The 17,142-nt window shown below is 46.1% G+C and overlaps 1 long non-coding RNA gene across 1 annotated transcript; it reads right to left on the bottom strand.

Moving 5' to 3' along the window:
- Positions 1 to 1,864: 1,864 nt before the first annotated feature.
- On the bottom strand, positions 1,865 to 17,057 carry LOC148144999 (uncharacterized). Its single transcript, XR_015751720.1, has 3 exons — positions 16,853 to 17,057; positions 9,667 to 9,771; positions 1,865 to 2,237 (listed from the first exon to the last, which is right to left on the bottom strand). It is a non-coding gene; the product is annotated as an uncharacterized LOC148144999 (long non-coding RNA).
- Positions 17,058 to 17,142: the final 85 nt, after the last annotated feature.

Below are 17,142 nucleotides of genomic sequence, written 5' to 3' on the forward strand. Positions count from 1 at the left end.
CACATTCCTCCCCCTGCCCCCCCCCCCCCCCCCGATGTTCCAAGCTTATCCTCAAAAGATCGGTTTGTCCCTCCATTCTTTCCCGGTGGCGTCCATTACTCTTGTCTATTTCTTGCCTTATTCAGCCTTGTGCGTGAACAAAGTGTTAGCGTATATCCTCTTTCACCGCCAGCTGCTTCCTCGTTTGCGAAAGCAACGTTTCCTCACATTTTTCGCCGACACTGAGCCTTCTGACCTCCCTGATTGTGTTTTTTTTGTTTTTGCAGAAGCAGGAAACAGATGCTTATAAATGTTTATACGAGCATATCTAGCTTAATCTACACCCCCTCCCCTCACAGCACCTTATCTGTTTGTCTGTAACATTTTCCATTGTTTGCAGGACCATTTCATGTATGCACATTTTAGCTAATACAAACGCAATGATATATTTCCTTCACATTGCTTTCATTCTTGTTAACTCCACTCTTGGCTGAAACAATTATACCCTGGCGTTAGTTCATTTACCTTGCAGAAGCAATTATGGTTGCAGAAGTAACACTGCTTTACCTATATCCCACAGGGGTGACCCTACAACCTTGTATTAATAATGTGGGGCATGGCGAGGGTCAGTAGACAAGATCTTTGATCTGGGATTGCTCATAGGTTTAGGGTGAGATTTAAAAGAAACCTAAGGGGCAACTCCTGTACACAGAGGGTGGTGTGTGTAAAGAATGAGCTGCCAGAGGAAGTAGTGGCTCCTGGTACAATTACAACCTTTAAAAGATATCTGGATGGGTATATGTTGGGAAACATTTAGAGGGACATGGACCAAGTGCTGGCAAATGGGACTAGATTGATTTAGGATATCTGGTCAGCATGGACTGAAGGGACTGTTTCTGTGATTCTGGCTTGCCACGAATGTTTGTCACGTCTGTTCAGTTTTTCCCTGATGTTGGTGTTAACGCCTTGGTGTCTTATTTTGCTCCCCACATCCTGGGGACATTAACCATTTCCTATCTGGTTGTTCTGATCTGGACTGCTGTCTGGATCTTCGGATTTCTGGGATTGGTCAATAAACACACCTGGAAGTGACTTTGTCAATCATACAAGCAATAGTTTATTCTTTGATATGGCCCGGACGGTAGACTCTGATCAGCCCAGAAGGATTAGATTAGATTAGATTAGATTCCCAACAATGTGGAAACAGGCCCTTCGGCCCAACCAGTCTACACCGACCCTCTGAAGAGTAGCCCACCCAGACCCAACTCCTTCTGACTAATGCACCTAACATTATGGGCAGTTTAGCATGGTCAATTCACCAAACCTGCACATCTTTGGATTGTGGGAGGAAACCCAAGCAGACATGGGGAGAATGTGCAAACTCCACACAGTCCCCCAAGGCTGGAATCGAACCTGGGACCGTGGTGCTGTGAGGCAGCAGTGCTAACCACTGGGCCACCGATGAGTACTTCTAGTGTGCCAAAAGAATCCACCAAATTATACAGAGTTTGGATAGAACTTATGTACATTGTTTAGAGTCAGACATTGAGCATGATCACATAGTAACAACCAGTCAGATCCCGCAAGGTCCTCATGCATTTTTGACTTAGCCTAGGGCGGCACGGTGGCTCAGTGGTTAGCACTGCTGCCTCTCAGCACCAGGGTCCCAGGTTCGATTCCAGCCTTGAGTGACCGTCTGTGTGGAGTTTGCACATTCTCCCCGTGTCTGCGTGGGTTTCCTCCGGGTGATCCGGTTTCCTCCCACAGTCCAAAGATGTGCAGGTCAGGTGGATTGGCCATGCTAAATTGCCCGTAGTGTTAGGTACATTAGTCAGAGGGAAAATGGTTCTGGGCGGGTTACTCTTCGGAGGGTCAGTGTGGACTGGTTGGGCCGAAGGGCCTGTTTCCAAACTGTAGGGAATCTAATTTAATCTATCATAATTTCTTGTAGACAACCTGTTCTTGGAATCGTATTTGTCCTGTCTGGCGGTTAGGATTAAACCGTTACTTCTGCGATTGATGGTTAGGTTCACATTTGCAGTTTTTTTCACTGGATTGACATCAGTCTGTGGTTTCTTGTTTGTTCTGAGTCGTGAGTATCTGCCTGACTCAGTCCCACCGAGTTAGCCAAGCAGAAGCCATTTTGTCCTACCTCCCATGTTAAAGTGGAGATTGAGATGGCGCAGGGAATCCTTTGAGAACTCAGACCTGTAAAGCCTCTCTCTTGGTTTGTCCTGGAGATCATACTCTTTGGAAACCTGGAATAAAAATCTCTCATCATAAAGTCCCAAAATGCAATTCAATTCAATCCATAGCAGATAAGCACTAAGTTAATTCTCTACGGGATTCAACAGCCTCAGCAATAAAATGGTCTCTCTCTCTCTCTCTCGTGTCCTTTTGAAATCTCAAGACAGCAAAGAATTATTTTGTGAATGCCCCCTTGCAAGGGGTAGTAAGAATCTATTACAATGATTCGATTAGATTACTTACAGTGTGGAAACAGGCCCTTCGGCCCAACAAGTCCACACCGACCCGCCGAAGCATAACCCACCCATACCCCTACATTTACCCCTTTACCTAACACTACGGGCAATTTAGCATGGCCAATTCACCTGACTTGCACATCTTTGGACTGTGGGAGGAAACCGGAGCCCCCGGAGGAAACCCACGCAGTCACGGGGAGAACGTGCAAACTCCACACAGTCAGTCGCCTGAGTCGGGAATTGAACCCGGGTCTCTGGCGCTGCGAGGCAGCAGTGCTAACCACTGTGCTACCGTGCCGCCCACAATGGACAAGCTCCACCCATTAATTACAAAGCTATGGATAGTACCGAGTCTTGTTTCAGGGTCAGATTCAAAGACTATCATTCATTTCACAAGGGAACGGCTGTGAATGTTATCACTTGGGGTCTTGTTCACATAGATTCACCGATGCTGAGGCAAATGTTCATAATTGCCTTACAGCATCCTGTTATCACTTGGTGAGCCTAGGTGTCTCTATCTTTAAGTTCTCTCCTCTTTCTGAGCCTTCCTGCCTGTTTATTTTCTAGTGCAATAAATGTATTCAATAATTCAGCATTACATTTTAGTCTGAATGTTTAAAGACAAGTTTTAAGGCTATAGACTTTCTCACCCAGATGTCCACACCCTCATGCCTCCCTTTGATTGCACCACGATCACTGAAAGAAAAGGCCAGTCCAAACAAATGCCCTTCAAGGTGGTCCAGCCATCAACATCCTGTAGAGCGGCACCACCATCTTCGCAGCTCATCTGGTCATATTTATCATCGCCATCGACACGTGTGGGTGAGCCATCGGATCGCAAAAGGAGCATCTTCTGGGGCAAATCTATATCACTAAGGGACCTCATAAGCCGAGCAATTAAATACCTAACAATACCAATACCGACAAACAGACATAGCTAAATTGATAAGCCAATTGTACCATCAGCCCGACCTGCAGATTCCCCAACTGGTCCCTTCAGTCATTCTGTCAAGGAATGCCTGGATCTCTTCTTGTATCTTAGTAATATTGCCAGTGAGATTGGGAATGCCCATAGTGCATTTATCTTGGACAATGGTGCAGACCTCACCCTCCTGGGGGAGTATATAGTCTAAGGCATACCTATTCTGCACAGAGTAAAGACACAGTTCTGATAATCCCAGTTTACTCTGTTCCAGAGCCTCTTTAGTCTTATTTCCTCAAATGGTCAGGCCGCAAAAGAGAGAATTGCGATTCTGTTGACTTGTCACCCCTGCCGATCCTTCCAACCCCAGGGTACTCTGGATTCCCCAGCCTATCGGGTGTCCTGTATTGTCACCCAGTCCCTTGGGATCCTTCCAGTTGGAGCAAGGTTGGCTGAGACTGACCGCTGCATCCTCCTCAGATGGAGGTTCCATCGACTTGTCCACTGGCCAGGACAAGGTACTGTTGTGGGATAGTGACCTTATGAGGGACATCTTTGCCATCCAGGACAAGGAAAGTGGTAGCTTTACCTTAGCTGAAGAAATAATAGTCTGGTTTGGTGTATATTCGGGAGAGTTTGTCAAAATCGGTTACTGAAATGTTACAGCAGGGGGTCTGGTCAGGTCTACAGGAGTAAAGGGTCAACGTTTTGCAAGAGGAGTTGCTTGAGCTCTGTAAAAAATGGGCCAAGTGACTCGAGCACTCGCACTGTATGGGAGACAATGGTCCTCAGAATGCTATTCCCATTGGGCTCTCCTTTAACTCTGTTGTACATGGTCTTGGTGACAGTATCAGGTTCTGAAAAGAGAAAAGGCCTGTAAATGCACAAGGGAAGGGTTCCCTTCCAGGTCCATGTGCCGCATAAGGCCTGCTGTACCCCAGCCAGTGTTACACCAGCTGTTTGTATACCCAGACCGGAGCTATTGGAAAGTGATATTTCTCTTCGCAGGGTCGGCAGTAGGAAGTCTGATGAATAGATTGGAATCGGGGACTGGGGACGGGGCAAGTAAGTCATGTCCTGATAGAGAGGAATAACATACTACTGCCTCTGGGGTGAAGAGCGTTCTGTGGGCCTGTATAAATAAGTTGTTTGTGGATTGAGGAGTTTCCCCTACCAGGATGTTGCCAGGACTGGAAGGGTTTGAGTTATAAGGAGGGGCTGGGACTTTATTCACTGGAGCACAGGAGGTTGGGAGGTGACATGATTGAGATTGATAAAATCATGAGGAGTGGAGGTAAGGTGAATAGCAAAGGGCTCTTCCTTAGCGTAGGGTCGCTCAAGACTAGGGGGCATATTTCTTTAAAGTGACAGGAGAGAGATTTAAAAGGAACCCGAGGGGCAACGTTTTGACAGAGGACGGTTTACACGTGGAATGAACTTGCTGAGGATGTGATCAATGCAGGTACGTTTACAAAGTCTAAACGACATTTGGATGGGTACATGAATAGAAAGGTTGAGAGGGATATGGGCCAAACGCAGGTAAGTGGGACTAGTTTAGTTTGGGAACCCTGGACGCCATGGATGAGTTGGACCGAAGGGTCTATTTTTGTGCTGTCTACCTCTCTGAACCAGAAGTGCTCTTACTGAAACCAGAAGAATTCTGAAAGGGGCTTGACAGGATTGATGCAGATAAAATGCTCCTTTGTGGTGGGAGTCATAGAATCCCAACAATGTGGAAACAGGCCATTCAGCCCATCTATTCCACACTGGCCCTCTGAAGAGCATCCCACACATACCCACCCCCTTACTCCGTATTTCCCATGGCCAATCCACCCTAAGTTTCACATCCCTGGTCACTATGGGTAATTTAGCACAGCCTATCCACCCTAACCTCTACACCCTAATCTGTAAATTACCTTCTCAAAAATGTAATTTAAATGTAGAAAAATGTGAGTCTGACTCAACATTCAGGCGCAGACAGAATTCACACGTATTGTTAGAAAAGCTCTGCATTTGAATGACATTCTTGAGAAGGTAACAAAAAACAAGTTCTGGGATTAACAAACCAAAGAGCAGAAACCTACTCTAAAAGATGAAGGATTTAATCTAAAATTGTTTGATGTGTCACATTTCCATGACGCTCGACTCCTTTGGATATAAATTGTGATCATGATCTCATTCTCCACAACCACCTGATGAAGGAGCAGCGCTCCAAAAGCTAGTGCTTCCAAACAAACCTGCTGGATTATAACCTGGTGTTGTGTGATTTTTAACTTTGTCCGTGGGAAACACATGAGTTGTGGGAGTGGTAACAGTTCTTATTTTGTGATCTATTCCAAGTGAAATTTCTCCTCTGCACAGGCACAGTTTGTTTTTGTGCTTTGTGCGAGATCAGGCTAGCAGCTTTTAAATCCTTATGTTAAGCAACAGAAGTAAACTGTTGATCAGCAATTATATTCCGAGAGTGGTACTTCCAGCTCTGGTAATCCTGTTGCATCAGAGAGGGAGAGGTTGTCACATCTAAAGAGCAGACAGAAAAGTTATTTCGCTTGTTGAGTCGGTTCCTCACTCAGATGAGACTGGATACTGCTTTTAATGGATCATAATTAAATGCTACAATGGAACACCTTAAATTCAAGGAATTTTGAAAGTGCAAACGAACAGTAACGTTGAACAGAGATATTCTTCCATTTCTAACCTTGGTTGAGCCATGTGAAGCCTTTTTACTGATAGCTCCACAATCATGTTCCTGCTGGATTTTTTTCAAGACAAAATTTCTGGTCGGAGAGATTCTGCATCCTGGGAAGGCGGGGAAATGAGAAAAAAAGCTGTTAAAAGCATTTGAACTGTGGGCCCACGAGCTCTGGTGGGAGCAGTGCATTTGCCAAAAACATTTCGGAGGAATTCTGTGTAACTGTTGGACTGAAAATAGTTTCCCCACTGAATGTTAAACAGGTATTGAGAACGTTGCGCATTAGAGTGTGTTCCTGAGGACCAAAAGAGGATTGAATTTGCCAACGTGAACCACACTTTGCAGAGACAGGAAATTTCTCCGGATGGAATAGGTTGATGGAAGTCAACAATTGTCAGATTATTTCATGAAAATAACAGCTGGTATGGGGATCCCAGAAGAGGGGCATCTGTAATGAGCACACAGAAACAAACCCTTCAGTCCAGGCCAACCAGATATCCTAAATTAATCTAGTGACCCATTTGCCAGCATTTGGCCCATATCCCTCTGAATTCTTCCCATTCATGTCCCCATCCAGATGCATTTTTTCCTTCGGAGAATACTTGGGTGAGAGCCAAGATATGCAATATCTCAATGTATAATAATGAAGCAGCTCATTTATTCTGAAATCATTTCAATTAGTTGGTCAATTGCCAAATAATAGCTGCATAACTGTTGTCAATATTGATACCCAGGAAAGCTATTTTGTTTAGTATATTTCCTTTGTAAAGATCTTATCCAAATTATAAAATGAATGTATTTTCATATGAAATAAAATTTGCAGTGTTTTATTAAATGGTTGAAAGTAACTTTTGCACTTAATTGCTCCGTTTGGGATTAAACATTGTGACTTAGATAAAAGTGATCTTTCATAATTTATGGGGAGTCTATTAACAAACGAATGTTGCCATTTGCTCTCAAGTTCGCTCAGATTCAATTTGAAATTCTTGAATGAGTTGAATAAGGGGTAAAAAGTAAATATTTATTGCCCTTTTCTGAAATTCTCTGCACTGCCATTGTATTTGGTTCAACAAAATATGTGTCTCTCTTCATAACTTTGATATCACCACAAATCCTAGGAACCCCATCCAGAACAAACATATAAATACAAAGTAGGAGACAACAGCTTCGCTTCACTTGGAGGTCACCACTGATGATGTTACCTAGCCAGGTAATGAAACGTCTAGATATCAAACCTACAGCTCAGCGAGCAAACCTGCACCCTAAACATTCTACTTTGCTGAAAGACTGCACAATCTGCAGGCAGTCAATACATGTAATATATTGTCAATTCCACTTTGAAAATAGATAATGGGCCCACTACTTTTTGGATGTGAGCATAAGTGGTAATAGTAAGTAAGTTTGCTGATGACACCAAAATTGGAGGTGTAGTGGACAGCGAAGGAGGTTACCTCAGATTACAATGGGATCTTGATCAGATGGGCCAATGGACTGATAAGGGCAAATGGAGTTTAATTTAGATAAATGTGAGGTGCTGCATTTTGGGAAAGCAAATCTTAGCAGGACTTATACACTTAATGGTAAGGTCCTAGCGGGTGTTGCTGAACAAAGAGACCTTGGAGTGCAAGTTCATAGCTCCTTGAAAGTGGAGTCGCAGGTTGATAGGATAGTGAAGATGGTGTTTTGTATGCTTTCCTTTATTTGGTCAGAATATTGAGTACAGGAGTTGGGAGGTCATATTACTGCTGTACAGTTGGAATATTGCGTGCAATTCTGGTTTCCTTCCTATCAGAAAGGAATTTGTGAAACTTAAGGGTTCAGAAAAGATTTACAAGGAAGTTGCCAAGACTGGAAGATTTGAGCTATAGGGAGAGACAGACAGGCTGGGGCTGTTTTCCCTGGAGCGTCAGAGGCTGAGGGGTGACCTTATAGAAGGTTATGAAATCATGAGGGGCATGGATAGGATAGATAGACAAAGTCTTTTCCCTGAGGTGGGAGAGTCCAGAACTAGAGGGCATAGGTTTACAGTGAGAGGGGAAAGATATGAAAGAGACCTAAGAGGCAACCTTTTCATTTAGAGGGTGGTACGTGTATGGAATGAGCTGCCAGAGGAAGTGATGGAGGCTGGTACAATTACAACACTTAAAAAGCAACTGGAGGGATATGGGCCCCATGCTGGCAGGCGGGACGAGATTGGGTTGGGATATCATGCATAGGGATGTGCAGGTTAGGTGCATTAGTCACGGGTAAATGTTGAGCAATAGGGGCAGGGGAATTGCGTGGGTGGGTTACCCTTCGGAGGATTAGTGTGTTGTCTTTGGGCCGAGTGGCCTGCTCCCACACTGTTTGGAGTCTCTGAAGGGGAAGGGATTTTTGTAAACTGTGCAAGGCAATGCAGGCGTAGTGCGGGGGGCTGCTGTTGGCCTTGCCCCACCCCTTGCTCCTCCCCCTGTTGTTGAGCTGTCTAACAAACATCTACTCTTTCTCTGCCTTTTTGCTGGGGGCAACTGAAGCTGTAACAATGTTGGGACACAATAAAAAGGTTACCTGAACATTCTGCCAGACTCAGACTCTCATTGAAAGCTTAGAGCTCCAAGCGGTTTTTGTTTTAAAGCTGCTCATTTCTTGCAGCCTCCTGCATTAAGTTTCCAATGTTGTATATCAGATGGAGCAGTGACTGAGTAGCTGGTTTCGTTAGAAGTTTACATTTTTCGGGAGTGCAGGCACTGCATTGTTTCAGCGGCAGTTTACTGGCAGCACTGGGAAGTGTGGGCTGTGTTCATTAGAAAGGAGGTGGAGGTGCTGCTGTTGGACTAGGTGGGACACGGTTTAAAAATCACAACACCGGGTTATAGTCCAACAGGTTTATTTGGAAGCACTAGCTTTCGGAGCGCTGCTCCTTCATCGGGTAGCTGTGGAGCAGGATCATAAGACACAGAGTTAAGAGCAAAAGGTCACAGTGTCATGCAACTGATATGATATATTGACAAATGTAGATTGCTGTTAAGTCTTTCATCTTTTAGAATGGGTTGCAGGTTTTATTTCACTAATGTGTACATCACAGTACTACTATTAAGTCATATTCTCAAGATCACTTAAGGTTTTTTTTGGAAACTGGTGACATCTCAGCCTAGACAATGCATGAAAGGTGTGTCAGTATCCCAATCTTAAATCAGACTGGTACTATTTCCAAACTAGGAATGTATAAAATATTACTTGGATTGACTACCTGCATGTTGTGCGCTTTTTGTGCAAAAGTTGAATATATCTGTAAATATAATTCTGCAAATGCACCCCATCGTTATGCGTGTGTGTGTGTGTGTGTGTGTGTGTGTGCGCTCGCGTGAGAGTATGTGTGCACATGCTTTGTAAAGGGAGTGTGATGGAGGAGAAGCCTGTAAGAGAGTGTGTGTACATCTGAGAGAGAGCGTGTTATGAGAGAGGTATAGATAAAAGTGAGGGATTGCATTTTCCTAAAATAAGGGCAGGACTTGTACAGAGGGATATGGGGTGGGGGTTCAGGTACATACTTCATTGAAAGTTGCATCACTGGTTGGAAGGGTGCTTCAGAAGGCATTCAGCACACTTACCTTATTTGTTCACATCATTGAATAAAGGAGTTGGGACATCATTTAGAAGTTGTACAGGATGTTGGTGAAGCCACTTGTAGAGTACTGAGAACGTTTCTGGTGGCCCTGAAATAGGAAGAATACTATTACAGAGGGTTCAGTAAAGATTTACCAGGATATTACCAAGACTGGAGGGTTTGAGTTAAAAGGAGAGGCTGAGAATCTCTTCACTGGAGCACAGGAGGTTGAGGGGTGACCTCATTGAGATTGATATAATCATGAGGGATCTAGGTAACATGAACATCAAAAATAGTGAGGAGCCTGCACGGTGATGTCAAGTGACTGGGGGGGGGGGGGGGGGGGGGTAGAAATTGTGGCAGTGGGACACTTTAAATCCATCAGGAACAGCATCTCCATACAGCATATTGTGCATGTCAGGTGAGATGCCAGAAGACTAGAGGTTGGCTAACATGGTGCCACTGTTTAAGAAGGGTGGTAAGGACAAGCCAGGGAACTATAGACCAGTGAGGCTGACGTCAATGGTGGGCACATTGTTGGAGAGAATCCTGAGGGAGAGGATGTACATGTATTTGAAAAGACAAGGACTGATTAGGGATAGTCAACATGGTTGTGTGTGGGAAATCATGTCTCACAAACATGATTGAGTTTTTTGAGGAAGTAACAAAGAGGATTGAGGAAGGCAGAGCAGTAATGTGATCTATATGGATTTCAGGAAGGCGTTTGACAAGGTTCCCCAGGGGAAACTGATTAGCAAGGTTAGATCTCAAGGAATACAGAGAGAACTAGCCATTTGGATACAGAACTTGCTCAAAGGTAGAAGACAGAGGGTGGTGGTGGAGGGTTGTTTTTCAGACTGGAGGCCTGTGACCAGTGGAGTGCCACAAGGATCGGTGCTCGGTCCTCTACTTTTTGTCACTTATATAAATGAGCATAAGAGGTACAGTTCGAGGGAGAGGCTGAACAGGCTGGGGCTGTTTTCCCTGGAGTGTCAGAGGCTGAGGGGTGACCTTATAAAGATTTTAAAAATTATGAGGGGAATAGACAAGATAAATAGACAAAGTTTTTTCCCTTTGGTTGGGGAGTCCAGAACTAGAGGGCATAGATTTCGGGTGAGGGGGGAAAGATGTAAAAGAGACCTACGGGGCAATTTTTTCATACAGAGCGTAGTACGTGTATGCAATGAGCTGCCAGAGGGAGTGGTGGAGTCTGGTACGAATGCAACATTTAAGAGACATTTGAATGGGAAAGGTTTGGAAGGATGTGGGCCAGGTGTTGAGGAGCAGGACTAGATTGGGTTGGGATATCTGGTCGGCATGGACGGGTTGGACCGAAGGGTCTGTTTCCATGCTGTACACTTCTGATTCTATGCTGGTTCAGCAAAAGCCGCGCATGCTCTGTCTGCAGAAACAGTGCAAACCCTTCTTCAAATGGACCAATGAGAAGCCAGACAAGGAGCCTGGTCCTCCTGCCAATCAGAGCTCCCCAATTGTCTGAATGCGGAAGATGGACCATCAGGTTCTTAAGCTGCTGCTCCTCTCCAAATGAAGATCGAGCTTCACCTCAGACTGCAACTTCCTTCCTCTCTCTGCCATCTGTGAGTACGGCACTGTCTTTACCATTTCATTTTTTCATTCTGGGGTTAAATTGTTGACTTGCAGCAACTGAAAAGAAAGCGAGTGAATCTAGGGAAGGGACAGAGTCGGGAAATGTTGGTCCAGGTCTGTGTCTCAATTGGCAAACGCACGGCAAGTGCAGTCCCACAGTGTGAAGTTATAGCCTCGGTTATGAAAAAATAACTGCTGAAAGGAGGTACGTTGTTTAAATGGTGACATATTGGGATGTGGAGAAAGTGAGGACTTCAGATCCTGGAGATGAGAGTCGAAAAGTGTGGCACTGGAAAAGCACAGGAGGTCAGACAGCATCCGAGGAGCAGGAGAATCGACGTTTCAGGCACGAGCCCTTCCTCAGGAATGATGTGTGGATGTAAAACGTGGCCTCAGCGTCCTTCCACACCAGTCACTGCCAGTTGTCAGACGGATGCAGCAAGCAATCAGCAAGGCAAGAGGTATATTAGCAAGAGGAATTGATTTCAGAAGTCGGGATGTCTTCCTGCAGTTAGGGGGTCATTGAATATATTCAAGGCTGAGTTCATCTGATTTTAGAACAACCACGAAGTGGATGTTTATGGGGGAAGGCAAGTAAAATGGTTTCAAGACCAGTACAGAACAGTTACAGAGTCATACAGCACAGAAACAGACCCTTCAGCCCAACTAGTCCATGCTGACTATATTCACAAACTAAACTAGTCCCACCTGCCTGTCTTTGGCCAATATCCCCCTGAACCTTTCCTGTTCATGTACTAATCCAAATGTCTTTTAAACGTTGTTACTCAACCTGCATCCACCATTTCCTCTGGACATTCATTCCACTCAAATCACTGTTTAAAAAAAAGGTGCTCCTCATGTGTTTTTTAAATCTTTCTCCTCTCACCTTAATTTACTCCCTAATCGTGAAACGACACATGCTGTTCACCTTATCTTTGCCCCTCATGGTTTTGTAAACCTCTATAAAGAGAACAAAGAACCTTACAGCACAGCAACAGGCCCTTCAGCCCTCCAAGGCTATGCTGATCGAGATACTCTATCTAAACCTGCCGCCTATTTTCTAAGGATCTGTATCCCTCTGCTCCTTGCCCATTCATGTCTCTGTCTAGCTACATCTTAAATGACGCTATCGATCCCAACCCTACTGCCTCCGCTGGCGATGCATTCGATGCACCCACCACCCTCAGTGTAAAGAACTTTCCACGTATATCTCCCTCAAACCTTTCCCCTCTCACTTTGAACTCGTGACCCTGAGTAATTAAGTCTTCCCCTCTGGGAAAATAATTCTTCCTATCCACCCCCAGTCTACACCGCTCATGGTTTTTCGGCCTCAATCAGGACCCCCACCCCCTTATTTCCAATGAAAATAATCCTAATCTACTCAACCTCTCCTCATCGCTCGCGCTCTCCATAACAGGCAACATCCTGGTGAACCTCCTCTGCACCCTCTACAAACATATCCACATCCTTTTGGAAATCTGGCATCCCGGAATTGTACTCGGTATTCCAAATGCGGCCGAACCAAAATCTTATATAACTTTAACATGACCGCGCGTTGTATGCTGCCTTGACCACTCGACTGACAGTCCCCTTCACTATCTGATATTCCATCAATCTGAATGCCCATCTGCAAACTTGCTAATGAGGCAACCGATACCTTCACCTTTCAACCTCCTGTGCTCCAGTGAAAAAAGTCCCAGCCTACCCACCAATAGGTGTGAATTCTGTCTGGGTCCCAATGTCGAGTCAGCCTGACATTTTTGATAGAAAAGCTCTGCATTTAAATTACGTTCTTGAGAAAGTTACTGAAAACAGGTTCTGGGATTAACATACCAAAGAACAGAACTCCATTCTAAAAGATGGAAGATTCAATCTAAATTGTTTCAAGTATCACATCTCCATGAACTGGACTCTGTTGGCTATAAATAGTCTAATCATGATCTTATTCTCCACAACCACCTGAAGCAGCAGCAGCAGCACTTCAGAGCGCCAGAGATCCAGGTTCAATTCCCACCTCGGGCTACTGTCAGTTTGGAGTTGTACATTCTCCCAGTGTCTGCGTGGGTTTCCTCCCACAGTCCAAAGATGTGCAGGTTCGGTGAAGTGGCCACGCTAATTTGCCTGTAGTGTTAGGTGAAGGGGTAAATGTTGGGGAATGGGTCCGGGTGGGTTGCTCTTCGAAGGGTTGGTTTGGGCTGAAGGGCTTGTTTCCACACTAAGTAATAAAATCTAAAATAAATCTAATCACTCCGAAAGCTAGGGCTTCCAAACAAACCACGTTATGGCAGCAGTGGGAGGTGTGGATTATATTCACTAAAAACAGTTAAGCAGTTAGATAACACGTTCGAGTGGGAAGTGTGTATAACATGATCGCACAACTCCTATACTCAATGCTATGAGCAATGAAGGAAAGCAAACCAAACGCTGCCTTCACTACTCTATCCACCTGAGACTCCAGCACACCAGCACAAGGTCTCTGTATTCTGCAACACTCCCCTTAACTGTGTCAGTCCTGCCTGGATTGCTTGACCAAAATGCAAACCTCTGATTTCTCTAAATTAAACTCCAACTGACACTCCTCGGCTCATCAACCGATCCCATAAATTCTAACTTATAGTGAACTCTTTCCTCTCTTATTCCTTGGAAGCTGAAAATCTCCATCCCACAATCACTACCTCCATTTTCACTAGTTGGACTGAAGGGGCTGTTTCGGTGCTGCATTGCTCTGTAACTCGGTCCTATATTAGTCTTAAAACCATTTTCTTGCCTTCCCCATAAACATTCACATAAAAATCAGATGAACTCAGCCTTGAATATATTCAATGACCCCCTAACTGCAGGAAGACATCCCCACTTCTGAACTTAATTCCTCTTGCTAATACACCACTTGCCTTGCTCATTGCCTGCTGCACCTGTCTGACAACTGGCACAGAAGGACACTGATGCGCCTCTGAACATCCACGCATCATTCCTGATGAAGGGCTCGTGCCCAAAACTTCGACTGTCCTACTGATCGGATGCTGCTTGACCTGCTGTACTTTGCCAATTGTGGTCTTCTCTACATCGGGGAAACCGAGCGTAAACTTGGGGAACGGTTTGCTGAGCATCACAGCCGGATCCGCAGAGGCTGAGCGGACTTCCCAGTCTCCACCCATTTTAATGAACCTTCCCACTCCCCTTCTGACATGACTAGCTTTGGCTTCCTCCATTACCACAACAAACCAAACCACAAATTGGAGGAACGAAACCTCATCTTCTGTCTGAGCAGTCAACAGCCCGGAAGACACAACATTGAGTTCTCCAATTTCAAATAATCTCCCATCCCATCCCCCAACTCACTTCCCAGCCCCTTCCACTCTTCCCTGCCAACTAGATTCCTTCCTCCCATTCACCAACCAGGTCGTAACAGGTTATGGGGATAAGGCAGGAACAGAATACTGATTGAGAATGATCAGCCATTATCACAATGAATGGTGGTGCTGGCTCGATGGGCAGAATAGCCTACTCCTGCACCTATTGTCTATTGTACTTTCTACCTGTCTCCACGTTTCCCCACTTCAGTACCCTGCCCCCAGCACACCCTTGTTCCACAGCTCTCCCTATAACTACCCCCAGTCCTGAACAAGGGTTACACCAGATACCTCGACTTCTCCACCTCCTGATACTGCCTGGCTTACTGCGATCTTCCAGTCTCCTGCCTGTCTATTTTGCCAATTGAGAACAAAGGCCTGGACTAAATTTTCCAGAGTCTGTCCCCTCGCTGGATTCACTCCCATTCCTTTCAGTTGCTCCAAGTCAACAACTGAACCTCAGAATGAAACATAAATGGAAATGGGGGTGAGATAAGAGAGGGCCGTACTCTCAGATGTTGGACAGAGGAAAGACGTTGCAGTCTGAAGTGAAGCTCAATCTTCATTCAGAGAGAACAGGAGCAGGAGCTTCAGAACCTCATGGTCCAACTTCCACATTCACCAATAGGGGAGCTCCGAATGGCAGGAGGAGAAGTCTCCCTCCGGTCCTCCAGTGCTCCTTATTTGTCCATCAAACGGCACGGTGGCACAGTGGTTCGCACTGCTGCCTCACAGCGCCTGAGACCCGGGTTCAATTCCCGCCTCAGGCGACTGACTGTGTGGAGTTTGCACGTTCTCCCCGTGTCTGCGTGGGTTTCCTCCGGGTGCTCCGGTTTCCTCCCACAGTCCAAAGATGTGCAGGTCAGGTGAATTGGCCATGCTAAATTGCCCGAAGTGTTAGGTAAGGAGTAAATGTAGGGGTATGGGTGGTTGTGCTTCGGCGGGTCGGAGTGGATTTGTTGGGCCGAAGGGCCTGTTTCCACACTGTAATGTAATCTAATCTAAAAACGTAGGTCTCGCCCCTTTTCTGCCGACAGCGAGGAACACGCCCAATATTTTGGTGACACCAGCAAACGTGTGCCCTGCTTGTTGACACTGAGGAGTGTACACAATATGCACTGTAGCAATGCTGGTGTTATTGACAGATTTTAAGTATCCAAATTCCTATGGGAGAACAAAAAGGGCACAGCCATAATTTTTTTCCCCCCATGTGGCTCGATATTTGATTGCTTTTGCATTTGTCTGGCTGCTCAATGTTTAAGTCTTTTCCTCAGTGTTGGGGTGAGATTCACAACTAGAGGGCATAGGTTTAGGGTGAGACCACAAAGGTACCTGAGGGGCAACGTTTCCATGCAGAGGATGGTGCATCTATGGAATGAGCTGCCAGAGGAAGTAGTGGAAGCCAGTATAATTACAGCATTTAAAAGGTATCTGGCTGGGTATATGAATAGGAAGGGTTTAGAGGGATATGAGTCAAGTACTGGTAAAGGGGACTAGATTAATTTAGGATATCTGGTTGGCATGGACAGGTTGGACCGAATGGGTCTATTTCCGTGCTGTACATCTCTATGACTCGAAATAATAAAAAGTCGACTTTTCCAAATAACAAACTATATCCATGTTAACAAGGCTTAGTGCAGCACATGCTTTACTAACCATTCTCAACAGGTCCTGTCCCTTCAATGACTGAGGAACATGTACATGCTGGTGCATAATCTCCTTCACTAGTATTTACACACTACCCTCAGCAATTGCACAAGTAACAGCAAAGGGTAAACAGCACAAGGATTAAACACACAGTGAGGGGCAAACAGCACAAGGATTAAACACACAGTGAGGGGGCAAACAGCACAAGGATTAAACACACAGTGAGGGGCAAACAGCACAAGGATTAAACACACAGTGAGGGGCAAACAGCACAAGGATTAAACACACAGTGAGGGGCAAACAGCACAAGGATTAAACACACAGTGAGGGGGTAAACAGCACAAGCGCCAGTAAAAGCCGATGGAAAGTGAGTGTAAAATGTCACTATGACAGGACAGGCCCCACATTCCTTCCCCTCCGTCCCCCCCACAACCTGCCTCACCTTTCACGTCCCGGGCCCAGTACCTTCCAGGTGGCCCCATAGTTGACACAGGGGCCGCCCCACGACCAGTAGAACTCCACCACCCCGGCGGCCGACGAGTTCCCAAGCAGGCCCTTAACCCCATCCGCCTCCAGAATGCTCACCGGTTCCTGGCTGCTGTACAGCCGGCCGGTGTGGCCGTGACACAGCAGCTGCGCCAGGAAGGCGGCGGCGGCCAGTGACGGGTGTCTGCCCCGGGCCGCGCGGCGCCATTTTCCTAACGGCCGCCCTCCCGCCGCTTCCTCGCTCGAGCGACTTCTCCTCCCAACCGCCTTCGGCCCCGCGAGACGTCTGCACGGGGGGATGGGCGGGGCCGGGCCGGGGATGGGCGGGGCCGGGCCGGGGGGTGGGCGGGGCGGGGGAGTGGGCGGGGCCGGGGGGTGGGCGGGGCCGG

The sequence above is a fragment of the Chiloscyllium plagiosum genome, unplaced genomic scaffold (genome assembly GCF_037043375.1).
Source record: "Chiloscyllium plagiosum isolate Xiang-an unplaced genomic scaffold, Cpla_swu_hap1 HiC_scaffold_27, whole genome shotgun sequence".
In the NCBI taxonomy this organism is placed as follows: domain Eukaryota; kingdom Metazoa; phylum Chordata; class Chondrichthyes; order Orectolobiformes; family Hemiscylliidae; genus Chiloscyllium; species Chiloscyllium plagiosum.